This window comes from Cupressus sempervirens, chromosome 2, assembly GCF_028749045.1.
Source record: "Cupressus sempervirens isolate cs-2001-9-10 chromosome 2, ASM2874904v1, whole genome shotgun sequence".
Taxonomy (NCBI): Eukaryota; Viridiplantae; Streptophyta; class Pinopsida; order Cupressales; family Cupressaceae; genus Cupressus; species Cupressus sempervirens.
Window position 1 is genome coordinate 380,722,976 of NC_143119.1, and position 22,660 is coordinate 380,745,635.

At 34.7% G+C, this 22,660-nt stretch overlaps 1 protein-coding gene across 1 annotated transcript in view; it reads left to right on the forward strand.

Annotated features, from left to right (window-relative positions):
- Positions 1-13,211: 13,211 nt before the first annotated feature.
- The window catches only part of LOC149572725 (protein ROOT HAIR DEFECTIVE 3-like), a 222,895-nt gene continuing 213,446 nt past the window's right edge, over positions 13,212-22,660 (forward strand). The window contains exon 1 of the mRNA XM_089813819.1: positions 13,212-13,376. The gene's annotated coding sequence lies outside the window, so the exon portion shown is untranslated. The remainder of the gene's footprint in view (positions 13,377-22,660) is intronic.

Below are 22,660 nucleotides of genomic sequence, written 5' to 3' on the forward strand. Positions count from 1 at the left end.
GTTTGTACCAAAGCTTGTATTATACCTTGTAAATCTTGTACCATACCTTGTCTATCCGAATCTTGTCCAAAGTTTGTACCATATTCCAGCCTATAAATAATCTTGTATCCTAACTTGTATACTATCACGTGCACACACAAAACCCCATTTTCACTTAATCTTTTCGCAAACCATCTACCTATCCACCTATCACCTATTATAGACATCCCATCCTTCACAAACATTTCCATCTCACAAAAACCAAAACATGAAAAAACTTGTACATTTGTAACATATCTTGGTCCATCATCTTGTACATCCTCTTTAGCTTAGTACCATTGTATCTATCCAACGTTCGTGTCAGTTCGTCCTTGGTCAACATCTTGCACACATCACACACTTTGGTTAGATATTTCAATGCATCCTTTAGCTAGATTTCCTATCACCAAAGTGTTATCTTTCTTAGTTCAGCTTGCCAGATGCATCACTCATCCAAATCCACCAGCTTAGGTGCTCTCCGATAGGTCCTTGCAAGATTTAGCTTTCCTCATGTCTGATCTTGGTCCGTTAGTACCTCGTCCTACCCATCTCGTTGGCAAACGGTTCTCTTTTGGATTTTCACTTTCTTTTGATTTGGGATCTTCCCTTTTGGGTTTTGAAGTATCTTTTCCAAGCAATCTCCTTGTTCCCTCCGCAAGGTTGCCACGATCTTCCATATCATGGTATGCTGCGAATGGGGCAATTAGAGCGTAAGGTCTTGATCAGGTCTTTCGTTTGTTTTTCTTTTCTGCTTGTGGGTTCTCCAGTGTCGTTTCCACGCTGCTTCCTCTAGGATTCATGTGTGATGCTGGGGCAATCCTTGTGTGTTTGTTTTGAGTTAGTTTGTCAGTCCTTTGGACAGTTGGTGAAAAGGCCTTGATGTTCTTGGTAACCTTGGCAATTAACCAATAGTCCTATAGCAAATCTAGTGCTCAACTACATGGTGGTACTTCTCTTTGAAGTATCCCCCCGCTCAAAAAGCTTCAATGGTTTTCCTTCATCTCCATTATCCCCCACCCATATCCAGCATCTGTCTCTCCTACCCTAGCTGATGCATCAAGTATCTCTTTGAATCACTCATCACTCTTAGCTTTCGGGATCCACAATCCTAGTCTTAGGGATCCACCAATCCAAATCAACCCACCAAGCCTCATCTTTCGAGATCCACAATCCTAGTCCTAGGGATCTCCGAAACCCATCTTCCGCCAATATAACTCTTTGAAATCCTGTTGCATCAGCTTTATAATCCCCTCATCCATCTCCCTATCTTGGATTCCTTTTTATAGCGCTCTGCTCCTTCATCCTCCACCTTCCCTAAGGTCTTAAGCTTGCTTCCTCTTATGCATCTGATTCTCCTTTATCATTCTCCCATAGTGAGAGTTTGAGCTAATTCAACCTCTTCTCTTAATCCAATTTGAGTCTCCTTGCTCATCCCAGATTCTTGTATTTTTCAAGAAGCCACCAAGCCTCGCTTTCTCTCCCCGTTGCCTTCTTGAGGGGGCATCTCATAGTCCATTCTCTCCTCTTCTGCTCTAGCCTTGGGCATCTTATTTTCTTATCTTTGATGTCATGCCACTTGCGGCATCACATCAAAGAGGGGCAAAATGTAGACACCTAAAAATCCTTTAGAAAATAAAGTATTTTTATTTTTTGAAAAAGTCCTGATGACATCATCATTTATTAATTAATTAATTATTTAATTAATTAATTAATTTTTATGCCATTAAATCCCTTTATCTTAATTAAAAATATTTAATTAAGGAATCCCTCCCAAAAATGTTTAAATCTTATTTAAACATTATTTCCTTATTTATTAATTATTTAATTAATAAATTGACCAAAAATCCTAAAATAAATAAAAAATTTATTTTTTGCCCAAAAATTGGCCAATTTCCTTATGACCAATAACCTCTTCCAAAATCTTCTAATCCTTCTTTAATTTTGATTAAAGGCTAATCCCATCATTTCCTACCCCTAACCCCAACTCAAAATATTTAATTAAAATTAAATATTAATCCTCATGTTTATTAAAAAAGTTTTAATAAATATCTCCTCAACCCAAACCCTTGAAATAAATAAAACTTTATTTATTTCCTAAAAATCTAATTTATCCTCACCCTAAGAAGTTCTAGACTCTTCTAGAAAGTCTTCATCCTCATCCTAGGAAATTCTAGACTATTCTAGAAAGTCTTTATCCTCATCCAAAATCTAGACTCTTCTAGAAGATGTCTTTAAACCTAATCCTAATCCCCTCCTAACCTTGTCACATTCCCTAAACATGGGTTAAAACTTACTAACCCAAGCCAAAGTTAACAAATATCTCTTCCTTCACCCACCCTCATTAAATGCCATCCACTTGCCTATCCTTAAGCTAATCCTAAACCATCCTAATCCATCCTCTAATCATTTGCACAAGCCTAAACAAGCTTAGAACCTTTCTAATCAAGTCCAAGTCGAATTTGCTCTCATCACCCTCAAAATATCTCAACCATAAAACTTTATGAAGTCCACTAGGTCATAAATGACTCTTACAAGCCCTTTTATTGCTCTTACAAGTCATTATGAGGGTCTTTATGAAGATTTTATCCCTTGAGCCTCCTTTGTTGACTCATCCTTCCCCTTTCCTCCATCCTCTCACCATGTGACATGTGTCACTCCTTGATTGGCTATAAGGAAGCACAATCCATGTGCTCTCCTCTCATGCAATCTGAGCCCTCCATAAGCCTTTTCCCATCCTTGCATCTTAGCCCTCAAACCCTCAAGCCCTTTGCCTATTTAAGGAATCCTCTCCCAAGCCATTTGAACACAATCCATGAAGTAAAGTTATAATGCTATTTTGAGAGCCAAATCCATACTAAAGCCATCTATCCACACCAAAAATCTACAATCATCCATTGAAGCCCTTTTTGAAGCATAAAGCTTGAGCATACATCCTATCTATTTAGACAAAGCTACTCAACAAGAGAGCTTCTTATTGAGAGAGCCCATTAATGGCTCATATTTTCAATTAAGAGCTCATCTTAGTCTATCTTGAAGTTTATGAATTTTGTTTAGTTTGTAGAAGCTTTATTTAAATTTGGTTTCTATTAGCATACTAACATTTTCTCATATACATTTTGGCACGCCCGGTGGGACCCCGCATGGGTCATCTTCATTAGCTTTTTTAGTCAAGTTTTTTATGTCATTTGCTGATTTTGGCTAATTTTTCTTGTTTTTGTGATTGGTAGGATTGTATAAATTGGTTTTGTAGGTCTACATGAGCATGAAGAAGACAAAGGAACTCATAGTCAATCTCATAGTGTTTGCAGATTTTTCAAGCTTATAGGTGGAGAAAGCACTTGGGATTATTCTTCCTCTTCTTGTCTATATTCTTCTTATTCCATCTACTTATTCTTCTTCTTCTTGTGGGAGATCTTGGCCATTTTTTTTGTTAAGGAAGCAAAATCATACACACTTCTTTTTAGTGCTTAAAATGAACCCCCAAATCATACTTAAATCCATTGAAAAACTAACAATTTGCAAAAAAGAAAAAATCTTTTAACAAGTGAAACTAAACCAATCTAATCATTTGCATCCTTGCAACATCAAGGTTTTAGATGCATTCATGCAAAATTAGGAACACTTCATTTTTGGGAATTTAAAAAGAACTTCAAGTTTCTATTTCAAAAGGTTCAAAATCAACACTAAGTGCACACTAAAGTTCTTTTAAAAAATTTCATGAAAACTAAGAGTCCTAAAATGGTTGCCAAAAATTGTCCTAAAAGCTTTGTTATTTGTTCCAAACAAATGTCTTATTGCAAAATCTTGAATGTTTCTTAGGATTTTCATGCATCAAAACAATCTAGGAATATCATTTTTGGGCTTAAAATATGCAAACTAGAACACAAAATCTTGAATGAAAACCAAAGTCCAAAGATTCATTTTCACTTTTGAGTCCAAAACAATCTTGAATGATCTAAGGTTAAAACAAAGCACTTCAAAGTTCTTAAAACAACACACAAAATCTCAATCTTGAATGCTCAAAAGAAAACACTTGAATGTTTAACCACTTTTCTTTGAATGCATGTTGCTAAAATCACTCTTGAATGCTATGGATTAAAATAAAATTTTCCTTGAATGCATGGTTAAAACAACAAATCCAATCTTGAATTCTAAGGATCAATTAACTATTGCAATATCAAACACTTCATTTGGAGCTTCTAAAAATTGAACAAAACAAATCTCTTTTCCACATGCAATCTAGGTAAAGTTTGATTTTTGGACATTTAAGAAACCTTGTTAAGTTAAAATACAAATTTGCAAAAATCAATTTGAGTAGTTCCTTGGATTCACCTCTTTTCTAATCACCCATCAAATATTAACCATTGGTTGCAATCTCAGCGCCATTTATGGGGATGGGTCTACTTGAAAAAGGTGTTAAATGTTCCACAATCTAACTCACTCACTTGGTCTTTGAATGTTTGCTTTAACTTTATCAAAATTCTTAAATGATCAAAACTCTAGATTAAATCGATCACACTTCAAGTTTGGGCACTAAAGTTGAACAACAACTGATGTGGAGAGCCTCCGGGCGCGCGCTTGAAATCGAATCTCACACACTTTTGTTTTGGGCTTAAAAAAAAAACTCACACTCAATCTTGAATGCCTTAAAGAAAATTAATCGATACTTGACGTGGAGGGCCTCTGGGCGCGCGAGTTTGCTTTTGTTGACCCTAACTCTTCTTATTATTTTCATTCTTCGATCGATTTACTTTTGTTGACGCTTCAAGTTGGAATTGAACATTGTCTCTTAAACATGAGTGCTTGCAAAGTCTAGATTAGCACACATAAGAGTCAATTGGTAAAAGAACAAGCGTGTTTTTTAGCCCAAGGTCATCCAAGTCTTCTCTCCCCTTGTCGTCTTTCGAGGCCATCTTGGGTGCATAAGATTAGGATCCAAAACCTTGTTTCTTTTTAGGAGGCCTGCTTGGGGATTTCATCACCCCTTGGACGACCTCAACTCCAGCGTTCTGGCGGAGTATAAGAATTGGGAGGTGAATCGAAAGACACCTCTCTTGGGATCAAGATTTTGTCACTCGGGCTAAGCCTCAAGGAACTTTATACCCTTGAGAAGTGAAAGAGGAGAAGTGGGTTACCGCTCCTCTCGGCTGTGTGACATCTTTTTGGTCTCATCTACGGATTTGGGCCTCACGTACCTTGGGTATATCGAGGACTCCTTAGCTAAACCAACTGTCAGCCTTGTAGACAACCATCTAGGATGTTAATGTGTTTGAGGTGACTGATCAAAACATTTGTAGAACATACACACTCCTTGGCGCAAGTATCACTTTCTGAGAATCAAAAACTTCTATCTGGTTGTTTCTATCTATTGCTTGATCTTTTATTTGTTGAATGAATGTTTGCCAAACTTGGTCAATCCTAGCTTAGGGCATACTTAGCGTAGTCACTGCCTATTCCAGAAGTTGAATGAGTTGAAGCAAAACAACCAAGATCTCTCAAAGCCAAGCAAATTCAGAAATTGATGTCAGAGCAACCCAAACTCAAACAGAAGTTCCACAAAGTTAAACTCAAACCATCTCTAGCATACCAAGAACTTTCAGCCAAGAGAAAAGAAATAACACCAAGCCCACGAATTGCCAAACTCCACAAAGTAGAGGAAAAAGCTACCGACGAAGCACTTCAAGAGGCTTGGTTAGAGCGCACCATCAAATTTAGCCAACATCCAGGAGTTAATCCTGCTTATGCCTTACCAACTAGGCATGATTTCTATGATTAGACACCCTTGTTTCTCCACATCTTCTTGGATAAGCTTCACTTTAGAGTCATTTTTGTAGAAAATCCAGCCATCTTAGGTTATCCCCTTAAGCATTATTAGCTCATCCATCTCATTTAGAATCAAACCATCTAGCTAGCAATCAAAACCTCACATCCAAGCCTTAAAAATTGTTGTCACTTTTGCCAAAAGTTTGCCACTCCTAAAATTGTTGTCATGGTAAGAACAATGAAGTACTGTTATCTGAAATATTTTTTGATGGCATTATATTTGGAGGAAGAGAAGCATTATGCAAATAATTTGTTGATGAAATGAAGGAATTTGAAATGTCTATGTTTGGTGAGATCAAATTCTTTGTTGGATTATATGTATATCAGATGAAATTTGGTATTTTCATTACACAATCCAAATACATCAAGGAGATACTAAAGACTTTTGGAATGGAAGATTCAAGACTAGTGAGCACACCTATGTAAACAACACATAAGCTATCTAAGAATGATGAATTTGTTGATGTGAACCAGGCCTTATATAGCTTCATAATTGAAAAATTATAATATGTTATTCATAATAGACTAGATATTGCTTTACTAGTTGGGATAGTTGCTATATCTTCAACAAATCCTAAACAGAATCACATGATGGATGTAAAAAGGATATTGAGATATCTGAAAGGTACAAAAGACTATGGATTGTATTACAAGAGAAGTGATAAATTTGAACTTTGCCTCAAATTGGGCAGGAAATATTGATGACAAAAAAACACTAGTGGTAGTATATTCTTTCTAGGAAAGAGATTGGTTGTAATGCCCCATCCGGAGATCCTTGGAATAAGGATAAAATAAAAGCTTTTTTTTTTAAACAAGCATGGAAGCAAGAAAAATCACATGAAATTGATCAAAATATCACAATAGAAGACTTAACCAAGCAATCTAGACATCCAATGAATCTCTAAGTGTCATTGCTTACTAACACGTCCAAAACCAACTATGAAAGTTTATGCAAACAAGAAACCATTAATCTTTGACCTATGGAGACCTGGGAAGGGGCAAAACCCAAGAGTGTATCCAAAACACCCTTTGAATCTCAACCAAAAAGTCTAGAGATACCCGTTATTTTCTTGAGCAGGTTTTTGTATAAAATTCAGGTGATATTTCTCTAGTATCGTATGACACTATACAATACTATCGAGCGATACTTTTCCAATATTGTGTGATACTTCTTATAACTACCATTTGATACTTTCTAATATCACATGATATAACTTAATACTATGATACTTTACCAGTGTCGTGCAATAGAACTTACTACTATCATGCAATACTTTCCAGTATCACAAAATATTTCTCTCTAAGACATGCAATACTTTTCTAGTATTGCCCAATGCTCCACTTATGTCACCTAGGTTTACAAAGGAAGCCTGATGAGAAATTTAAAAGGGGAAAGTGTTAGAACCTCCACATCAGGGAGTACCAGATCCAAAATAGTTGAGGAGTAAACACTCAAAAGCATACAAAAGATTACATAATTCTAACATCTCAACCATAACATCTAATCTAAGTACCTAATTTAATCATGCAAAAAGAAATATTTCTTTGAACATACATGTGCATAAATCAACCATCTCTATAAACTGAAATAACATAAACCACATGGAAATATACTACGAAAGATACAGAGAACCATGTAAGCATCCAACTCTAGAATAGAACATGGAGGAAGGCCAACTCTATATGCAGGTCCCCAGCTATGGTAAATGTAGCTACACCTACCAACCATGTGGAACCTTTAGGCCCACTCCTACCATGCTGATGGAGATATTGATCCAACCTCACAAACACAATATAGTCATCCATGACTAATACTCATGCCAAACTGTATAGAGGACTAAAACCAAGATCATGAGACAATACAATACAATAGGTCCTGGTTAGACACTATATGGGTCTACTCTGTAGGGACTCTAGTGGAAAGTATATCACTTGGCATTGCAGAGCCCAATCTAAACACCCAATGGAAACACTCCCTTGGGAATCTATAGTGCTATGTTGCTGGATGAACCACACAAACATTAGGCCCTCAGATAAATTGACGAGCACATACCTTCAGATGAGTTGTATAGGTATGTAGAATTTTTTTTAATCTTAGTTAATTACCCATGAATTTATTTAGTTATCACTTATTAGCAACTTATTCACATATACCTCATTGGGAACACGATTTGGGTTTATGAGAGAAGTCCCTCCACTAGTCTATCCTACATATCCATGCTCATCACATGATGAATGCCCATAGGCAATGTAGTCTCCCAATCCAACCCCAATGAACATAACTCAATAAAAAAGAAACCAAGAGCTTGAGACTTGCAAGACCTTGATAAGTGCATGCTCACATGCTTGTGTGTGAGCACACCAACTACACGATGACCATTAACAACAAGGGCTAGATGAGAAACATATAAAATACAAGTATACTAGATCACTCAACTGACCTATATCTGAGAGTACGGATTCAACATGAATCTCAATGCAATAAAATACATCAAGGGTCAAATAAATATCCTACAAATAATCTTAATTTAGAACCAACTATGGTACCAAGAAAACCCAAGAAAGTCAAGCAATACACAAATCGAGGTGAAAACAAAAAATACTCAAAAACCTTAAAATTAAAACCAATTATGTCATTGGGTAAAAATGACACAAATATCAAATAAAATTTGGGTTTGGATTCTGTATGCAAAAATGACCATCTTAACGACATGAAACCCCAAACCCCCAAATCCAAAAAAGCTACAAATGCTCATATGCATCCAACTAGGGAGAGACAACATGCAGAAACAAAGAGGAACACTAGTTCTCTACCTCCAAACAATTTACTACCAGAAAAGACTCCAAAACATAGTGGAAATAATAAAATGAGAGAACCCTACCTTGTAGCCAAAAGGGATAAAATAGGAATGCACATGATAAAATAATCACTTTGTGGTCATCTTCGAAAGTTTGCACAAATGAAGGTCACCCTGAGCTGGATCCAACCAACTCAACCTCATGATATTCCCACACTTGTAGCTCCTACAATGAATAAAATAGAAAATCCTTTAGAGAGGATTTTGGAATTTTCTCTCCAAATTCCTAGTTTTCAAGTGAGAAGTGAGGGAAAAATTCCCTTTTGGGATATATATTCACTTTTAAAGTGAAATACAATATTAGGAAATCAACTGGCTCACTAAAACCATCCTTTCTCAACCCAGACAACATTGGGTAATTCTAATTAAATAAAATTCAACTACGAAAAAGATGTAGGGAATTAAAATAATTAAATCAAATATAAAATTCCCAAAAACTATTAAATCACAATATTCCTTAATAACTTTTGCAACAAATGCGAACCTCTAAATGCATATACACACTCACAGGTCTAATCACATAAAGCAAATGAGTCTAGATTTATTAAATCACTTGAGGGTTTAATTAATCAATTAATTAGGACACATCAACCATACATGAACGCCTTTGGCTAGGTAAGAATAATTGAATCACCAACTCTATGTACCACTGTCGAGGATAAAAATCCTGCACAATACACAACATGATAAAGTACAATTTCATTTAATAATATAGCATAAGAGATAAATGCATTAAATCACATTAATAACTATTTATTTAATCACATTATAATCATCCATTTAAATCACTCACTGCATCAAAAAAAATCCCAAAGAAAGAATGAGGTAAATAACCATAACATCAAATCAAAGTATCAAGAATCCAATAAGTCCTGTCATATAATCATAAATAGAGTATATATCTGAATACAAAATAGAAAAATATCATCATAAAGCATCATGTCACATCAATAAGCATCATCATGTAGATATGATCAAATTTTTTATTTTTTTTATAAATTGAACAACATAGTATCTAACATTTATAGTACTGGCAATCAAAATATAGTATTTGAACATAAGGTCATCTTGAATTTCATCCAACATGAGTATTAATGTATCTCTCAAAGCCAAATTATAAAAAGATACATAATGCAAACATGAGAAGCACTACATTGGTGTCATGGACAAATAATTAATAGAATTATATTTCCCAAACATCCACCATGTGTTGACCCCTGATTCCAATGATTCCATCGTAATTTATAATTATTCTCCCTATATTTTCCTCTAAAATATGTCTTCCTAGAGCCCAACCACTACAAATTTACACCTTTAGAAACCCACCTTCAAATTACCATTTAGAAACACCATACCCGTATTGTAGGTATTATTAGCTACAATATTTAATTTTTATGTCATTCTTCCATTTCTTCCTACTTTAAAACACATGTTTATGTTAGTTAGCTCAAATAATCCCTCTAGTCACAAACTTAACTTTAGAAAAATACGATTGATCTTTTTACAATTTACGCACAACTTAATGCCCAAAGTGCATTTACAAACCTTACAACTTTTCCATGATATACCTATGTCATTACATTTTAACTCTTTTGAAATTCTTCGCCAAAATAAGTAGCTTTATAGTACATTATAAATACTTATCATTTTCTCTATTTCATATTCTCTTTTTTGAGTTGAGTTTCTTGAACTTAAAACTCTATAGCATAAGGCTACAAACAAAAATGACAATACAATCATAGTTAAAGTTTGATAATTTTTTGGGTAGATTATGTAATAGTTTTTCATCAATGTTTCAGATCACAATCCATGATCCGTGATCAGGATGATAAAGAGAGCATAAGTAAAGCAAGAAAAAAGACCTACTCTCCTTATGCTCTCTTTATCATCTTGATGACAAATCATGGAGTGTGATCTCAAATATTGATGAAAAACTATTACACAATCTACCTACAAAAGTGTTAAATATTATGTATGGATTGTGGAAATCTACTCTCTTTAATTGTAGTTAAAATTAAATTACAAAAAGTAAAAGCCAAGAAGACTACAATGGTTTAGTTAGTTGATCTATGTCTATCACAATCTAAATGTAAGAATGTTTTCTAATAGTCTAGTAGTTATTTTAAAAAATAACAATATGATATAGGCATAGTTTTCAATAACCAAATAGTTCCAACCAATCAATTGAAAAATCAATTAACTTGCTATTTTTTATGGAGAGAAGAGTATTACATGAACTCAAGTTGCTCCGCCTCCTACCACGAAAATCAAATCCATAGAGTGGACCTCCAAGGCCAAGCCATAATGAATGAATTTTCAAACTAGAGATGAACCAAAAATGAAAATTTAGACCTAAATTCTATTGGGAGTAGGATAAAGAGCTCGAAAACTTAGCTTCAACAATAAAGTCATAACTAGATGTTTTAGTTTTGAAAAATCCAATGCCAGGAGCAAATGAATAGTAGAAGAGAGAACTATCCTACAAATGAAATAAAAATGACAAGCATAATAGAAGGAAAAGATTATAAGTGGCCAAAACTAAGGCACTAGAGTCAAATTTAGGTGGTAGAAAGAGTTATTAATTTGTATCCTACCATTGTTTATTCTTTGTACTCTACATTCTCACCTAAATAGAAACTAGAAAAAAAATGCTTATCAATGAAGAATATTCTAGGTAAGAAAATAAAATATTCCCATTGTCAAGCTAGTACCCAAAAAAGACAATACTAGGAATATTTTGATTATATCAAACCCTAAAAATAGAAATGTTTCAATTATAGCTTTGAATTTAAATGTGCAAAACAATTAAAACAACATTAACTAGAAAATAAATTAAAGAAAGACAACTATTCACTCATTAAAGTGTGTGAAAACAAAACTAGAATACTCAAAACCTTAACCCTGATAGAGAACATTCATGGAAGCAATTTAGGAAGAGGTAAGAACAATATCCTTCAGTAAGTAGATGTTTTAAAAGTTGAACAAAACTTGTCATAACCTAGAGTAGACATGTGCAACTATAACAAACAACTTGTGTACTATGAGACCTTTATATAACTTGTGGTAAAGTACAATCTATCGTGCAAAACATGAAGGCTATTTTTTGTTGTTGTAATAATCATATTGTACACAAAAAGGCATAATAAACAAGCCCTACAACTTTTTTAAGGTTAATCAATTGATAGTCTCTATGTTGTACAACTTCATAAAAAGACAAGCCAAATGGAAACGAAGCCCCCTTGTAATTTTTGCAACTTGGGTATGTTGTGATAGAGGGACACATCAAACTAACATAAAGTCTAGAAACCCAATTTTATACTCACATTTGAAGGAAACCCTAAATTAAAAATATTGAAAACCTATCACTTGATTAGCCCAATTTTATAGTCACATTTGAAGGAAACCCTAAATTTAATTATTGAAAAGTTGTTAATTAGTTTGCATGTAGGCTTTACCATGTGATTCCATTTAAATCTTCCAACGAAATAAATTCCCTCATCTTAATTTAGATCTTGTTGTTGCACAAGTAAGAGATCGTGAAGATAATCCCTTAGTTATGCTCACACTTTATATAACTTGTAGATCTTTAGCCAATATAGTAGAAAACATGGCGAATGCGGTATGATATGGATTACAAGATGAGATTGATTTTTCCATTAAAAAAAGGATTTCCCCAAAGCATTTTAAAGAAAATTTAAAAAGATCTTACCGAAAACATCTTCGCAGTAGAGGTCCATCAAAGACCAAAGACACTCATCGTTGTCATGAATACAAATTTCAAACTAAGACGCCATGGCAGTTATGTAGAAAAAATCTATGAAATAAATTTCATTGAATGATTGAGGACAAACCAACTATTTCAAATGTGAATTTAATATCCTAAGATGTTCATCTATGCCCAAAAATGACCAAAGTTAGATTGTTAATTGTTTTCACATATTTTTATTTCCAAAGTTAATTTCCCTTCTTTCCTTTTCGGTCATTCAATAGAATTTCAAATAAAAAACTTTTTGAATTTTAAGAATATGTTGAACATAAAAAACTATAGCATAAACTTTAGAACTTGATAAATTCTAAAATTCCATTAGTGAGATTACTAGCATAATTGGACCCTAAATGATGAATTAGCATAGCTGCCAATGGCTGGAACTAATAATAATAACGAAGGTGTTCTGAAAATAAACTACAGGAGATGCACGATTTTAAAAACGTGAAAAGTATTATATGATTTTATATTTTGAATGTATATTTTAATGTTTAAAATATGAGTCCACGGAGATGAAAAGATGCGAGCAGGTAAAAAGAAAAGCCAAACAAACTTTCCACGTCAATTGTTTAAGAAGAGCCAAACAAACTTTCGCGGGGTGCCATGATTCTTTATTCGAAAAGAAAACTTGTGCATTCTAGAAATTCTGCACCTTTCTGGATCCTTTGCTTCATTCCTAATTCTTTGCTTCAAACAGAAAAAGAAGAGCATATGGAAAACCCTCCACAATTGTTTTTTTTACGTGTATTCGCGAAATTTCTCGGTCTTAGGATTCATTTCACGATTATTTAAGCATTTGAATGATAGACGCAATTTTAACTGTCAGCAGCGTCTTCTCAGTGAGCGGAGGATTTGCGGCGTGATTTCTAGGGTTACAAATCTTATTTTCATTCCAGGCCGTGGTATATCGGGTACACTTTGTTGAACTTTTTACTGGAAATGCAATGTTTTCTGTAAGCTCGTTTTTAAAAATTTTAATCTTTTTTCCCAATTATCGGAGGAATTCACAAGATCCATGATCGAATCTGTTCTATGAGTTTTCGAGAGTTTTATACATGTTTAATGCGGTGCGAATTTTGCTGTTGTTTATTTTAATGTGAAATTAAGTGGCGTGGCTTTAAAATCTTTATGCTTCAAAGAAACGAGTTTCGAAGATATGATAAATTGTCATCATAAACTGTTTGTGATTTGTGAATTTCACTCTAGTTGTTCTTCTACATAAATCTGTTGCGTTTAATTTATAATATTGGCCAGAGCAATTGAAGAAACTTAATGAGGAAAAGCCTTTTTAATCCATTCATATACGACCACAACTCTGGAGATTGAACTCACAGTCATTACACCTATCAACCATTGCATTGAATAAGTGTTATTAAATTCCCCAAATCAGTTCTCATTTCTTCAAGATTCTGATCTGTCCGAGTTTAGCTTGTGTCCTGTTTTAATAATAATGGCCATTGCTTCTCCTAAGTTTAATACCTGCCTTTTGTGCATAAATGATTGAGTGAGGATGTCATGTTGATATAAACCCACATCTCTGAAGTTCCAGATTGATCTTTAGTTGATCGCACTTTTTTTAATTTGGATTGACAGATCCATCATATTTATACAATGGACATGTGAGGTAACTTGATTTATGAATTATACTGTTATGGCATACCTCCATTGACGTTGATTTATGAAGTGTACAGCTATGAAACAAGTCTGCAAAATATTTGAGATAAAGCTCTCAACTGTCAAATTTCAAAGACAAATTTAATTGAAGAATAGTGGATCTGAATTCGGCATTAAACTTGAAGTGAGATGAATACCCAATTGGTAGAAGCACAATATTGAAAATATAATTTTCTCTAACGCATTATTATAAACCTTATATTTCTAGGGTTATTATTTTATATATTTAAAATGACCTTTTTTGATTTTGCATATATAAATATTTATTGAAATTTAATATAGGTAGACAATTAGATGATATTTCATAGTAAAAGTAATAAATTTCATTTAAATAATATTATGAAGTATGCAATGCATCATGAATCTAATTAAAATAACATGTAAAGATCAATAATACAATAAGATATGGGCGGGGGCCCTAGCTCGGTTGGCTAAATCTTCCCTGTTGCAGGGGGTTGGTCACGGGTTCTAGTCTCCCCTGTCCTCGTGGTACCGGTGGGCGTGTTGCACCAGCGCTACCGGTCACGTTAAAAAGTTTACCAGGCGCACTGCAGTTTATAGGGGGGTCGTGTTGCACCGATTCCTGCTGTCTAAAAATAAATAAATAATAATAATACAATAAGATACAAATAGATTAGTGAAAATGCTGTTTTTGTTTAGAATGAGAATATAAACAAATGCATAATCTAGTGTTATTTAAAGAAAAGACTTGAGAATGACAATTCGTGTGATTAAGGAAAAGATAGGTTACCCTTCTTGTTTTGTCTAGACTATGTTGAAACATGTATTGGGTTTTTGAGTCTATTGATTTGTGTGAATACTAAGCTAGAGATTTTGATTCTTAAGTAGATATGTATATAGCTTCATACTTGATGATTGCTCACCTACATAAGGTGTGCAATTATTTTGTAGGAAATTTAAATAGTGATAGCCACATTGATGCATCCAACATGTATGTCACCCATGAAATGTGTGGATACAATGTTGCCCAATGTTAAACAATTATGTGTAGGTTTACATGTAGTGTCGGATTTTGACATACATTGGATGCACATAGAGACAATTGATAAACCAACTTGGAACCATTTCTTATTGTGCGAGGATTGAGAGGTGTTGTGATTATAAAGCTCATAACATGTGAAGACAAAGAAAATGCTAGGGTACACAATGTACAAGGACCCATGTTGTGCATAATGTGAAGTAACAAAGTAAAATATAGCAACGTGATGATTAGAGATGCTTTGAGGAAGGTATAATAGCTTAGACACAAAAATCTCTCAAGTGTAAAATGTAGAACTAGTAATATTAATGTGTTTGGTTATATCCACATTACTATAGTTGATTATGCATCTACGTCAAGGCAGATATGCATAAAGATATCATGCAAGAAACTATTCAAGGGGTATGAATCAAATAATATTGATGATGTGTGAGTCAAATCTAATTCATCTGCTCTTTCTTAAAGAACAATGAACTCCAATACAATCTATTATTCATTGTGTGAAACAAATACTAACCTAATGAAGAAATCTTTGTAGCTATACATAGATAATATGTACTTTCTTGAGGATTGATGGTCTCATATTGTGCTCTAGTGTACTCAAATATATATATATATATATATATATATATATATATATATATATATATATATGGGGTTTAATTCATTGTGGAGACACTACTTGGACACTGCAGGTAACCACAAAATTCATAACAATGTAGGTTGAAGGTGTGTATATTTTCCAATGTAATGCATGAAAAGTTAACCTTTTGTCCAAAAAAACACGAAAAAAACTCACAGGTGTCTAAACTCTAATCATTTTGCATTTTTTTGAGAGTACAAGTGTTCCTATTTGTCATCAATAGGAACAAACGAGAGTCACCTAGTATTCCCAAAAATGACCAAAGTTAGATTTTTATACTACTCTTGTTGAAAAGAAAACAATGACTGACATTGGCTGAGATAAAATAAATGTTAACAACCATGATTAAATTGGTTGTAAGCATTTAATAATTAAACATTTATTTAATTAACCAAGGTTCTCGATAAAATAAATAATTATTTAATTAGGGGGAGTGGACAACTTCCTCACTACAAAAATTAACAATCCTTGTCCCCTCAATAAACATGGTATAATTTTGAAAAAGCTCAAAGTTCAATAAAGACAATCACTACTTTTTGTTATTAAAAGACAAGTGTATGGGAAGGTCCACAACCTTGTAAATAGGCAGTCTTTAGCATTTTTTCTTTATTGTATGCAACTTGAATTTTTAAAGCTTTACTTACTTTTATATCTATGTCAGAATTTGTTGAGTTTGTATTAATTTGCTACAATCTAGAACATTAATTCATAGCTTATTCCATGTGAATTCAATCCGACAAATACATCTTGTTTGTCTAATTGCAAATCTTGTTAGGATTTCTTTTCAAATTGCACATTCCCTCCATTAGTGCAAATTCATTTTTTTCTTTATTATCCAAATAAATTCATTTATTTGATACCTTTGTTGCACTTGCTTATTTGTTTAATGTCCTAATAAAGTTCAATATGGACTAATCTAAGATTCTAGATATAGTCCACAATCCACTCTGGCCAACAAACAAGAATCACCTTGATTCTCTTGCAATTTAGGTTTCGCTACACCTAGGCGGATAAACCTTCACCTAAAACATTGAATTCCTAGTTTAAGGCTTTTCTGTAGCAAATTTATGCTTTGGTGAGTTCTTCAGTTGGCAAAGTCCTTGAACTCGATCAATTACAAGGGTATGTGCAGGATCATGGTATGCCAAAAAGTGATGATGTGAAAAATATGTAGTTTTGAAATGTCTAAAAGTGTTTCAAAAATGCACTTTGACTTTTTTCCCACCCATCCTGATACCAAACCAAAAATGTAATACCTTGCCTTATCGGGTATCCAATTTGAGAACGGGTACCCGATTTCATAATAGGTACCTAATCTATGCACCCAAATCATGATGTCAAATTTAAATTTAAAGAGAGCGGGGACCAATTTTTAAGATAAATATTTATTTTTATTTACAAAACTCAAAGGGGAGGGGACCAATTTTTAAGTTATATTGTCCTAATATAATATAGTTATGATATAATTTGGGGTGGGGGGGGGGATTATTATATGTAGTCACTAAGGTTTATTATATAGTATTAAATACTTATAATTATTATTTACTATATATTTATTTTATATATAGTTAGTACATATTATATAATTATATAATTATATATCATATATATTATAATTATACATTATATATATTACTAACCTAAGTTAATAAACTATATGATGATGTATGTTCCTAAGGGTCCCCCTATAGACATACATGTGTTCCAATGAGTCCAAAGGGGTCATGGGATATCCGATGACCCCTTTTGACCCATTAAAAAATAACATATGTTCCTAGGGGTTATATGATGCCTAGGGACATACATCTTGTGTTTCAATGGGTAGAAATGAATTATGAAGTATCCCATGACCACTTTTGACCTATTACATGATAACATATATTCCTAGGGCTCCTAGGACACCTATAGACATACATGTTGTGTTCAATGGGTCAAAATGGGTCATAGAGTATCCTATGACCCTTTTGACCCATTACATGACAACATACGTTCCTCTAAACATACATGTTGTGTTCCAATGGGTCAAAATGAGTTATAGAGTATCTTATGACCCTTTCGACCATAATGTATGTTGTCATGTAATGGGCCGAAAGGGGTCATAGGGTATCTAATGACCCCTTTTGACACATTGGAACACAACATGTATGGACTTAGGGGTCTTAGGACCCCTAGGAACATATATTATCGTGTAATGGGTCGAAAGGGGTCATAGGATTTCAACCCATTGAAACATATACACATGATGATAAGGGTCCTAGGACCCCTAGGAACATATGTTCTTGTGTAAGGGTTTTACCCATTGGAATATAAGAGGTATGTCCTAGAGGTCCTAAGAATACTAGGAACATATATTTTCATGTAATGGGTCCAAAGGGGTCATAAGATACCCTATGACCCCTTTGTACCCATTCGAACACAACATGTATGTCCCTAGGGGCTCTAGGACCCCTAGGAACATAAGTTGTCATGTATTTAACTTGAAACGGGTCATAGGTTATCCTATGACCCCTTTCAACGCATTTGAACACAATATGTTTGTCCTTAGGAGTCTTAGGACATACAAGAATATATTTTATCATGTAATGGGTCGAAAGGGGTCATAGGATATCCTTTAACCCCATTCAACCCATTGGAACACAACATGTATGTCCCTGGGGGTCATAGGAACCCTATGAACATATTTTGTCATGTAATGGGTCAAAATGTGTCATGACATGCCCTATGACCCATTTCTACCAATTCGAACACATGTATGTCCCTAGGGGTCCTAAGACCCCTAAGAACATATGCTGCCATGTAATGGGTTGAAGGGGGTCATAGAGTGTCCTTAGACCCCTTTTGACCCATTACAACACATTGTGTATGTCCCTAGGGATCCTAAGACCTCTAGAAGATCCCTAGGGACATACATCATGTGTTTGAATGGGTTGAAAGGGGTCATAGGGTTTCCTATGATCCCTTTGACCTATTAAATGATAACATATGTTCATAGGGGTCCTAGGACCCCTAGGAAAATATATCATGTGTTAAAATGATTCAAAAGGGGACATAGAGTACACCATGACCCCTTTCAACATATTATATGACAACATATGTTCCTATGGGTCCTAGTACCCTTAGGGACATGAATCATGTGTTGAAATAGGTCAAAAGGGGCGATAGGGCAACCTATGACCCTTTTTGATCCATTAAATGATAGCATATGTTCCTAAGGGTCCTAAGACCCCTAAGAACATATATCATTTACTCAAATGAGTCGAAAGCGGTCATAGAATATCCTATGGCCCATTTTGACACATTTTATGATAACATATGTCTTTAGGGGTCCTAAGACTCCTAGGGACCTATTTTATTTGTTCAAATGGATCGAAAGGGGTCATAGGATAAACTATGACACCTTTTGACACATTTCATGACAACATATGTACTTAGAGGTCCTAGGACCCCTAGGGACCTATTTCATTTGTTCAAAGGGATCAAAAGGGGTCATAGGATAACCTAAGACCACTTTTGATGCATTTCATTACAACATATGTCCCTAGGGATCCTAGGTCCCCTAGGGACCTATTAAATTTGTTCAAATGGGTCGAAAGGGGTCATAGGATAGCCTATGACTACTTTTAACATATTTCATGACAACATATGTCCTTAGGGGTCCTAAGACCTCTAGAGACCTAACTTATTTGTTTGAATGGGTCAAAATGGGCCATAAGATAACCTATAACCCCTTTCGACACATTTCATGACAAAATATATCTTTAGGGGTCCTAGGACCCCTAGTGACCTATTTTATTTGTTTGAATGTGTTGAAAGGGGTCATAAACTAACTTATGATCCCTTTCGACATGTTTCATAACAATATATGTCCGTAGGGGTCCTAGGACCCCTATGAACATATTATAATTATTTATATGGGTCAAAATTGGTCATGGGATAACCTATGACCCCTTTTGGTGCATTTCATGACAACATATGTCCTAGGGGTCCTAGGACCGCTAGGGACCTATTTCATTTCTTCAAATGGGTCGAAAGGGGTCATGTGATAACCTATGACCCCTTTCAACACATTTCATTATAATATATGTCTTGAGGGGTCCTAAGATTGCTAGGGACATATTGTAATTGCTCATATGGGTTGAAAGGGGTCATAAGATAACCTATGATTTTTTTCGACACATTTCATGATAACATATGGCTTCCTAGGGACCTATTTTATTTGTTTCAATGGGTCAAAGGGGGTCATAGGATAACCTACGACCCTTTTCGATTTCATGATAACCTAGAACCCTAAGACTCCTAGGGACATATTATAACATATGGGTCAAAAGGGTTCATAGGATAACTTATGACCCCTTTCGACACATTTCATGACAACATATGTCCCTAGGGGTCCTAGGACCGCTAGAAACTTATTTCATTTGTTTGAATGGGTTCAAATCCTATGACCCCTTCTGACATTTTTCATGACAACATATGTCCTTAGAAGTCCTAGGACCCCTTAGGACTTAATTTATTTGTTTGAATGAGATGAAAGGGGTGATAGAATAACCTATAACCCCTTTTGACACATTTCATGGCAACACATGTCCCTAGGGGTCTTATTTTCTTTGTTCTAATGGGTCAAAAGGGGTCATAAGATAACCTATAACCCCTTTCAACATATTGCATGATAAAATTTAACCCTAGGGGTCCTAGGACACCTAAGGACATATCATAATCGTTCATATGAGTCAAAAGGGGTCATAGAGTACTCTAGGACCCCTTTTGACCCATTAAATGACAAAATATGTTCTTAGGGGCCTTAGGACCCCTAAGAACATATATCATGTGTTCAAATGAGTCGAAAGGGGTCATAGAGTACTCTAGGCCCCCTTTTGACCCATTATATGATAACATATGTTCCTAAGAGTATTAGGACCCCTAGGGACATACATGATGTGTTTGAATGAAGCGGAAGTGGTCATAGGGTACATTATGACCCTGCTCAACCTATTATATGACAACATATATTCTTAGGGGTCCTAGGACCCCTAGGGGCATACATCATGTGTTTGAATGGGTCGAATGGGGTCATAAGGTGCCCTTAACCCATTTTGGCTCATTAAATGAGAACATATGTTCCTAAAGGTCCTAGGACCCCTTGGAACATATATAACATGTTTGAATGAGTCAAAAGGGGTCAAAGAGTAACCTATAACCCATTTCAACTGATTATATGACAACACATGTTCCTAGGGTTCCTAGGACCCTTAGGGACATACATCATGTGTTTGAATGGGTTGAATTGGGTTATATGGTGCCCTATGACCCCGTTTGATTCATTAAATAAGAATATATGTTAATATATCATGTGTTCAAATGAGTCAAAAAGGGTCGTAGAGTACCCTAAGACCACTTTTGACCCATTATATGATAACACGTGTTCTTAGGGGTACTACGACCCCTAGGGACATATATCATGTGTTTGAATGTATCTAAAGGGGTCATATGGTATGTTTTGACCCTTCTCAAACCATTATATGACAACATATCTTCCTAGGGACATATATCATGTGTTTAAATGGGTCAAATGGGGTCATAGGCTTCCCTATGACCCCTTTTGACCCATTAAATGAGAACATATGCTCCTAGGGGTCTTAGGACCCCTAGAAAGATGTTTCATGTGTTTGAATGAGTCAAAAGAAGTTATAGAGTACCCTATAACCCGTTTCAAGCCATTATATGATGACATATGTTCCCAAGGATCCTAGGACCCATAGGGACATATATTATGTATTTGAATGGGTCAAAAGGGGTAATATGGTACCCTATGACCCGTTTTGACCCATTAAATGATAGCATATGTTCCTAGGGGTCCTAAGATGCCAAAGAATATATATCATGTGTTCGAATGAGTTGAAAGGGGTTAGAGAGTACCCTATGACACCGTTCAACCTATTTTATGTGTTAGTGAACAGATTGCCCTTTCAACTAATTTAACAAATTTACTCTATACCCAAGGTGTGAAAAACACAAAATGCTCACAAGAGTTGAGAAAATCTCATGTTATTTGACTTTCTCTGAATTTTAAAGGTACAACTCCCTTATTAGATTCACAATGAATTTGAATTATCTTTTGCACTTTTACCTGAAAGCATGTAAGGATCTCTCAACTACTCTTAGGGAGTGAGGTAAAAATCAATTCAAAAATCTTGAAGAAACATCCATTTGAATATACTTATACAAAAAATATACTTTTAAAAGAATGAATAACATCACAAATTGATATCAATCATTCAAGCACCATAACTAAAATGAACTTATAGTCAGAACAGCAACCAATATCTCAAATTGTTAAACCACAGTTCACAAAGTAACAGAGATTTGAACACTTCGAACACTAAGTTTCAAAAGTAGAATCTGAGATGATTTATATATGTATATTAAACCTTTCCATGCACACAATCATTTGAAAGCAAAACATCCACATACTATCCTTTGATTGCTGCTTTAAAAGTACCTGTTTTATCAGAGTTTTTCTACTATCTACCTTCTAAGTATCTATTGCTAACCTTAAACTAGTTCAATGTCCCAACATTTATAGTTTTTCCATACAAATCCGAAAGGCCTCCATCAAAACACAATCGTTTCAGTTAAAACAAGAAACAATTACAAAACAAGAAAGCAGTTTAAAAATGAGCGCCAAAAAGTAAATTGAAAGCAACGGTTCAGTTCAAGCATCATCGCTAGTTTTCTCCTCCTTGCCGGTGGTTTGATGTACTAGCTTCCAACTTCGAAAAGTATTCATAACCTCCTGCATCACATGGGAGTGTGGATTCTTCAGGCTCAGCAATCGAGCTCTACACACATCCTTCTGCCATTTGAATTCCTTTATCTTT